This window comes from Talpa occidentalis, unplaced genomic scaffold, assembly GCF_014898055.3.
Source record: "Talpa occidentalis isolate TD23 unplaced genomic scaffold, MPIMG_talOcc4v2.1 talOcc4.7, whole genome shotgun sequence".
NCBI lineage: Eukaryota > Metazoa > Chordata > Mammalia > Eulipotyphla > Talpidae > Talpa > Talpa occidentalis.
Genome location: NW_023605083.1, coordinates 83,784,021 through 83,792,970, shown reverse-complemented (window position 1 = coordinate 83,792,970; position 8,950 = coordinate 83,784,021). Strand labels below are relative to the sequence as shown.

Sequence of the window (8,950 nt, the reverse complement as noted above, 5' to 3'; positions counted from 1 at the left end):
TGGCTTCATTATTTTGCATTCCTATCAGCAGTGAATAAGAATTCCTATTGCTCCACATCTCTGACAGCATTTGGTGTTGTCAGTGTTTAGGATTTTGACAATTCTAACAGTTATATAGTGATGTCTCATTTTAATTTACAACTCCTTTTTCATATGCTCATTTGCCATTGTATATCTTCTTTGGTGAAGTATCTATTTTACAATTGGACTGTTTTCTTATTGTTGAGGTTTAAGAGTTCTTTTCATAATTTTGGAGAACAGTCCTTTACCAGCTGTGTCTTTGCGCATGTTTTCTCCCAGTCTGTGTTTTGTCTTCTCATTCTCTTGATATTGTCTTCCACAGAGCAGTTTTTAATTATAGTGAAGTCCAGCTTCTCAGTTCTTTCCTTTATGAATAATGTCCTTGGTGTTGTATGTGAAAAGTCATTGCCATAATTTTCCTCCTGTTATCTTCTAATGGTTTTGTAGATTTGTGTTTTACATTTAGGTCTATGGTCCATTTTAATTATTGCATGATCTGTGTACAGATTCATTTCTTGCATGTGGATGTCTAGTTGTATCAGCAACGTTTGTTGAAAAGATTAAATTTAATTTTCAAAATAAACTTTGAAACTATTATTATCCCCAGTTTTCAGATAAAGAAACTGAGACATGGAGAGATTTTGTAAATCACCTATGGTAACACAGCAAGTCCTCAACAGAGCTGGGATTTGAACTCAGGCAACCTGGCTCCAGAGTCCATGCACTGAATCCCTAGCCATAATAATAAATGTCTCACCTCACAGCTCTGTGGTAAGGAATACAGATAGTGTCTAACACATCATAGGTACTCTGGAAGTAGTAGTGACATTGTCTTGCCTAGCCTCCAAGGTTTTTCTCAAATGTCATGTTCTCAGAGCAGCTTTCTTTCACTTCCCTAGCCAAACAAGCCATCCATCACAGCACCTATCTCATCACCAGGGCTGAGAGCATGGTGAACCCTACAGCAGTCACATCTCACTTCCACTGCCTCCCTCCCACCGTGTGTGTGCCCTGGAGAGAGGCTCCATGTTCCTCAGAGTGCCTGATGCTGCACTTGGCACTCAGAAGGCTCTCTGTAAAGTCTGGGTGGCACACTATTCTTTTATCCAAAATGCACATTCTAGATGTGCAAATTTCCTCAGAATACCTTCCTTAGCTCTTTGCTCTTGAAAGAATGCTCTTTCATCTCAACATTGCCCGATCTGTCAGGTTGGACCACCCCTGCCTGGAGTGGGTTGTCCATGGAGGCAGCTGTCCTTGTCTGCTACACCCTTTTTCTTGAACCTGCACTCATTTTCTTCCATATCCTGGGGGCACTGCACTCCTGCAGACATCACCCACTTTCCTTCCAAATTCAAGGCATAGCAACTATCTTGTAGACCTGGTTTCTAAACACCTTAGACCTCTCCCAGGAAATTGAAAAACCTTTCTTTCTGGGTAGAGCAGTTCACTTGATATACTTACAGGATGTGATCATGGACAGACCTCATTCTGAAGAACTTCTGAAGTGTGTTCATCTTGACACTGTAAGACTCCTTTAGGGAGTGAGTGCCACCTATGGCTGTCCCCTGGGCCCTGGCACACTTCTCGGGTAGCTTCACCTGATGCTGGCCCTCTTATACGAAGTCCTCAGAAACCTGTGTCCACCTTGGGGAGTTCCTTTTGCCAGTGCCACCTTGGACATGGCCAGCAGTAGTGCACTAAGTCATCTGGTACGATCCAATAGCACCCCATATCCCCATGTCTAGATATGCAGAGCCCCACTAGGAAGATGTGGCCAGCAAGACTCAATTGCTTCCACTGGACAGCACTACCCAGGGCAGCACCTTATTGGACTCGGCCAGCAGAGTCCAGTGCCTGCCTTGGACAGTCATCACGACCTGGGCAGTATCATTCAGCACCTTTCGATGCTGAGTGCAGCAGCTTCCAGGACCCGGGGCAGACGGGACCTCGAGGCAGCGTCGCTCCGACACGGACAGAGGACTGACTCCCAGAGCAGCGCGGGTGCTCGCAGGGTCGCTCGGCGGGGTCTGGAGGCCCGTTCGGCCGCCGCCGGAAGGCCGGGCGTCTATCCCGGGAGCCGCCAGCAGGGGGCTCCCTCTCTGCTCAGCTCGCGCGGCCGCGGGGGGCGGCGCTGCGCTGCGCCGCGCTGCGCTCCTGCCCGGACCGGGCCGGGGCCGCTGGATGCCGCGTCTTCGCTTCTGCTGCCGGCCGGGCGGGCTCCGGCGGCCGGTGAGTGCGGGGCGACGGGGGCGACCGTTCGGTGGCGCACGGGCCCGGCGAGACGGCGGGGCGGGCTTGGGCCAAGAAGGCGGGCGGCGGGCTGGCGGCGGGGCCCGCCGGCTCCTCCTCCTCCTCCCCTGCCCCTGGGCGCAGCGGCCCGGGCTCCCGGCTCCGGTGCCTGGTCGCGCCGGGGAGCTTGGCGCCCGGGAGGGGGCCCGCCGGGAGGGTCGTGGAGGGGGAGCGCCCGGCCTTTTTGCCAGCAGGGAGGGCGCTGGGAGGCAGGACCGAGTGGCCTTTAGTGTGGGGGGATCCGAGGCTTGGAGGAGCCCAGGTGGCCGGGCTGCGGCGTGAGGGCTGCACCCTCTGGGAAAGGGGACTTCTGGGGCCAGGCCCAGGCCCCCCAGACGGACAGACCGACCGAGGCGCTGAAGAAGGCAGCCGGGAAGGCGAGCACCTCCACCGAGCCCTTTATCCCTCCCTGCGGCCTTCACCCTTTCGCTGCCAGGCGGACAGCGGGCTCCTCTCTAAGGAGCAGCTGCTAGACAGCTGGCAAAACAATGGAGACCCTCTTCCCCAGGCCCCCTCCCCTTGGGGCTCACGGTGGGGGTGTGGGTGAATGGTAGGCTTTGGGGATTAGGGCATGCAGGTAGTCCCCTGTGACAGGCTGCTCACCTCACCTTTCCCTGCAAAGGGGTGGGGTGTGTGTGTGGGAAGGTCGGACAGCCTGCCCCAGGCCTCTGGGAGAGACCGCGGGACGCCCCGCCCTACTAACCTGTCATGCCAGTTGTTTCTTGTTTCGCCAATGGGAAGAGGAGGTGGTAAGGTTAGCTGCTCCCCACCCGCATCCCAACAAGGGGTGGGGGTCACTGCTTGGTAGCAAGCCTGGTGAAGAGTAGGTCATGTTCCTGGCTGAGATAAGACCTGCAGAGACACACCAGGCACTGGGGCTTTATTGTGTGTTGTGTGTGTGTGTGTGTGTGTGTGTAGGGGGGCTGAGGGTGGAGGATGGGGGTGTCACCCTGTTGCAAGGCACATGTGTCCTGCTGATTAGTTGGAAAGCCTGCCTGCCAGAATGAGCTGGGGGAGTACAGTGGGGGATGGAGAAAGGCAGTGTTTTTAAGCGGTCCGCCTTTTGCCTGGTCACTTGGCCACCCCGTATGTGTTTGGCAGTTTCCTCATGGTTTGTGTTTGTGTGGGCGGGGGAGGATGCTTCCTGGGAGGAGTTCTCCTGGTTAAGGCCTTCCTGCTCTCAGTCCCCCCAATTATAGAATGGGGTTTCCTCCCCCCTTCATTTTGCCAATGATTCAGTCTAGTTTTAGTGCGTTCATTTTGTCTCTTGGAGGGTCTGGTATTCTGCGGCTGAGAAGGCCTTGTAAGTACCCCATGGGGAGTGAACTGTGCAAAGTGTGTGTGTACTGGGGCCGTGCTGGAAGGTGTTCCAGGTGGCTAAGACCAAGATTACCTTAACAAGACATTGAATCTCGAGGTTCAAGTGCCTTTCCACGAGCTTACCAACTCTGGAGCCCTTTTCTTGGGCAGGTTGGTATCCTGTTGTCATGGTAATGGGCCTGGCCTTCCCTTCTGTTCCCAACCCTTTTTGGTTCAGGGGCTACTTTCTATTTGGGGATATTGAAAGTTGTTCTCCTGAGGTCTCTGGCTTCCTGACAAACCTCGCTGGCTCTTTGTCAATGGCTTGCCACCTCCTCAGCTTCCCCTCTGTCCTTTTGTGATGAGGGCTTTCCAGGAAACATCCTCCTGCTTGCTGGACATGACTGGTTATATATAGCCTTGGGTGGAGGTGTGCTTATCCATTTGGGGTTGGGGACATTCTCATTGGGGCCTCAATTCCAGGAAGACAATGGGGGAGGCTATTGTGTTGGGGAGGGGCTAGGGGAATGAGAAGGGTTGAAGGTGGGGGTTGAGCGTGAGGGTGGGAGGGGTAGAATGCTGGTGGTCACTTCCTTTGGGAGTTTGAACTTTGTACAGTTGGTGCCTGACAGCTCTGAGTATTTAGTTTGTTTACTCTCTCCTGGCCTGGCTCAGGTGCCAGGGTGTGTGCCTGAGGGCTTCCTCCAGCGCCTCAGGCTCTCTTCAGAAACCCTCACATGGATTGTGGCCTTCTTGACTTCTCCTGGCCCCTCAGCCTCACTCCCTGGCAGTCTGGGCAGCCAGTTGGTTGCCTGGATCCCCCTGCATTGGCCCAGCTTAAGAATCCATTGGTGGGTATATGTGTCTTCAGATGCTGGGCTTGAAAAGTCTGGGGTCCCCCAGAGGCAGGTACTTGCAGGTGGACTGGGTGGGGCAAAACTGGGGCTTATGTGAAAGGGAGAATCCACCCTACTCGGGTGGAGTAGGGAGTTGTTGGAACTCAGGAAGCCTTGATCCAGACTTGGTGTGTCACAGGTCTTCAGAGTAGCAAGACTATTCTTGCTTCTTCAAACCAGAGGTCTGCCTCTTGCCAGACCTCCCTCACCTAGAGTAGATGCCACAGACAAGAACCACAGCATTCATGTGAGTGGGGTCCTGTTGGTGGCCTTGAGCCCCCAGGCCTTGTCCCCCAGGCCTCTCCTGCCTCTCTCTCTCTCTCTCTCTGTGTGTGTATAGTTAAAGGTTGCAGGGGTTGGGAGGATCTAGCCCACTGTATGCTATGATTAACAAGTGCCCCCAGGACTTGGGAAATTCTGCTTTGGGCCAGGCCCCACAGTGCTTTGACATCTGTACACTGCACCCCACCCCCACCCCACCTCTATCACCATCACCGTTTTCTGTGGTAGCCTGAATTAAAAGGTGGGGTGGTGCTGCAGTAGGAGCTGGGTTTGGGAGAGGTGGGAGCAGATCTGAAAACCTTCACTCCTCTGTCCACTTCACTTCCTGACCCTTTCTCTTGAGATAGTGATTTGTGGGGGCTTGTAAATTATCTAAATTTCCTTGTCCTTTCAAATAGGTTAGTCAGACAGCCTTTAATTTGTCGACTGATGATTTTACACGGCCCAGGGCCCTTTCTCTCAGCCAGGTATTTTATCTTCACGTACAACAGATTATTCTTACGATTCTCTAGTATTCAGAGATGTTGGCTGATGGACTCAAGGTCACACAGCAAGTCAGAGGCAGAGCGGGATTGGAACCTGCAGCTTCTGGTTGAGCTGACTAACTCTTCTGCAAAGGCTTGGGGCCAAGTCTGAACACCCAGGCCCTTGGAGATTTCATAGTTGAAATCACCGAAGCCTTGAGAAGAGAGGGGACTTGCTCAAGGTCACACAGAAGGTGGGGTGGTGTGGAGTAGGGAATGGTAGCTGAGCTTCACACCCCGGGGGGCGGCGGGGCCGAGGCGGTGCCCCCCGGTGGAGAGCCGTGTGGGATCCTGCCGGGCTGCCGGCTCCCCTCCCCGGGGACCGCTGCGTTCCAGGGGAGACGGAGTCGCAGCTGGAGGGACCTCGGGGCTCCGCCGCTGCCTGGAAGCCGGAGTCTGGGGTGCCCCGCGCGGCGGCGGGGCGAGGCGGGTGGGCGGGCCGGCTGATGTCATGTGAGAAGCGTGCAGCGGGGTGTGAGCACACCTGGAGCCTGATAAGCTCCTTGTGACCCGGTAGTGAGTCACGGGGCGCCGCGGAACTTGGCAGAACGCGCGGCGGGGAAGCGGCTCAGCGGCGGCAGGCGTCCCCCTGCGCCCTGGGGGCCAGGTGCTGTCCTAGAGGCACCCGCCGCCCCTGCATCCCTGGGTGCCCGCCTGCGCCGGGATGCGGGCCTGGCAGTTGTAGGAAACGGCCGCTTAGGGAGGTCAGAGGCCGAGGGAGAGAGGCAGGCTCTCTGGGGGAAGTATTTCCTTTGTATTTATTTATGAGAGTGGTCTGAGGCTGGGGAGAGGGGCATTGACCCTTTTAAGTATCCACCAACAGCAGCCAAATCTGGGCGGCCTGTCTTGGGAGCCTGTCGGTATAGCTTTTATTTCCTGGGGATGCTACATTGTCAGCTGCAGGGTGACCCATTTAAACACGTCCCCACTTAAAACCACAAGACACCAGTGAGCTCTATTTTAACCAAGTCCCCCAAGTCACTGAAACATTTTCAAGGCATGAGATGGCAAGCCTTGACCTCACTGTTGCAAGCTCCATTTACGTCTTTAATGCCAGATGGAGCACTTACTACTTTGTCAAGCCTTTTTCTTTTTTTAATCTTTAAATCTTAACATATACTGAAGAAAGGTTATTCTGTAAGAAGTATATTATATAGAAAGCTTAATTTTACCCCCCTTTGCTCCTACTCCACAGAGAAAACCACTCTTAAATTTTTGTAAAGGTGCCTTCCAGACTATTTTTCAAAGTTTGTTACATATATATTTTATGTATTTATATTTTACTACATTCCACATCAATATATTTTTAAAAGAATTATGTATTTATGCATACAAGAACTGAGGTGTAGACCAGAGGTGGGGGGGTGAGAGGATTCACCAGAGACAGTGGGGAGCAGAACAGGCAGATCTACTGAAACACACTGCTGAGGGGAGCAGCGGGCGAGACAGGAGAGGTCTGCTGCACTATGTGGGTTAGCTTTCTGGCTGGGGATCCAGTTCATGTCGCAGTGGCTAGTGATTGATTGATAGTGCTGAGACTTTAACCCTTGTGCCATCAGGGAGGCCCTCAATATACTTTTTAAATGAATAAATTTTTTTTTCTACAGGAAATAACATACAGAAAGCTAGAAGAAAAATTACACATAAGCCTACTATCTAAAGCTCCTAGGCTTAAACATACATGCCCCTAGCAGATGATAATCATTTATATCATAAAATGTTATAACAATATAGATAAAACATGTCTGCTTGGATGCTTCTGGAATCCTTGTCTCTTCCCCAAGAGCACACATTTCTCCATGCATATGCAAATATTATAATGTACACATATATATGAACACAGTTAAAAATTTTTTAGTAAAGGTTATTTTGCAACTTTTTTTTTTGCTTAGCAAAACAGAATACATAGACTCTTTCCATGGCAGTATACACAAATCTGCCTCATTCTTCCATCATGCAACTCTGCTATTTCCTCATTCTTTTAAATAACTGCCTAGTTCTGTATATTTCAACTGTTCCCCTAGTGAGGGACATTTACATAGACAGATTTCATGATTACAGACAATGCTGCAAAGATTTTTTTTATCATGTAACTGTATCTATAGATGTCTTTCCTATAAGTAGGATTGCCCAAAGAATAAACAATTAAATATTTTCATAGATGCCACCAACTTACCCTCCTTATACCAACATGTGTACCCACTTGTCTCCATCCATATGGGAGTCAACATTTCCCATCCTCTGAGTGATATTATCAATCTTATAATTTTTACTAAGCTGCTAAGTGAACAGTAGTATGCCTGTTTTATTTCATACCTGTGATTGTAACTCGGAGTGAATAAATGTTCATGTTTGTTGGCCATTCCTATTTCTGCATCTGTGAATTGCCTGCCCTTATCATTGGCAGTAGCTATGTGGGAACTCTGGACCAGAGCCAGTGTGGTCCAGCTTAGCCAATTGCTCACCGGGTTGCCTGCACTTCTTTGGACTTTACTTTCCATATACAGAGGCCCTTTTCAGGATTAATATTTTATGTCTTGACTTATTTTAGTCACACTTGTGCTGGTATTATTCTTTCTACCACCCCATTTCAATGGTGAGAACATGTCTTGCTAATACTGATACAGTTCTTAAGGACTTACACATAACATTACCTTAATGGCTTAGATACATGTTTCATTTAATTCCCATACCTTATATGGTACCCACTATTGATATTATCTCCATTTTACAGATGGCGAAATAGTGGCACAGAGGCCTGAAGTGATTTGTTCCACTTTTAACTTGTTTAACTTTTAACTCAGACTTCATTCCAAGTTTGTTACTTGACTTCTGAAGTCTAAGTTCTTTTATTAGGTTTATTTATCTTTATATACCTTGCATTTTAAAAACTAGGTACACGTACACACACATGTATATGTGTATGCAACATTTTATCACAAAGCTCTGCAAACATTCAGAAAAGTTAAAGAATCTTACAATGAATAGACCCACCTCCTAGATTCTACAATTAACATTTAACTATTCTTGCTTTATTACATAATTATCCTTGATCCATCCATCAAGCCACCTTAAATTTTAATGCATCTCAAAGCAAATTGCAGGCTTCAATAAACTTTGCTCCAAATACTTTAGCATACATATCATTTACTAGAATTCATTATCTGTTTACAATTTTTTTTCTGTTAAGTGAATATTTCACATAATAAAATATACAAATCTTATGTGCACTATTTGATCACTGTTGACAAATACATATACCTGTCAACCCAAACCGCTATCAAGATGTGAACTATGAACATCACTCACAAAGTTCCCTCACACTCTGTTTCAGGCAGTCTCTATCCCCAAGCCTGTTCCCTAGAGATAACCGCTGTTCTGATTTTTTTTTTTTCCACCAGAGACTAGTTTGCTTATTCAGGAATTTCATTAAATAGTACCATACCAGTAGGTATTATTTTGTTAAAGACTCCTTTCACTGCCACTTGGCATAATGTTGTATGTATCAGTAGTTGCTTTCTTTTTATTGCTAAGTATTCCATTGTATGCATTTGTAAATTGTTTCTCCTGTTGAAGAACACATAGATGCATGTTTCAGTTGAATGGTCCATGCCTTCAGTATGCTGTCTGTCTTAA

The 8,950-nt window shown here is 49.1% G+C and overlaps 1 protein-coding gene across 3 annotated transcripts in view; it reads left to right on the top strand.

The window, feature by feature from the left end:
* Positions 1–2,159: 2,159 nt before the first annotated feature.
* Positions 2,160–8,950, top strand: part of MYO18A (myosin XVIIIA) — a 93,933-nt gene continuing 87,142 nt past the window's right edge. For 2 of the 3 annotated variants that reach the window (XM_037494643.1, XM_037494642.2), the window contains exon 1: positions 2,168–2,253. The gene's annotated coding sequence lies outside the window, so the exon portion shown is untranslated. Of the gene's footprint in view, positions 2,254–8,950 lie in introns of all 3 variants that reach the window. The other variant, XM_037494640.2, reaches the window with a different exon arrangement.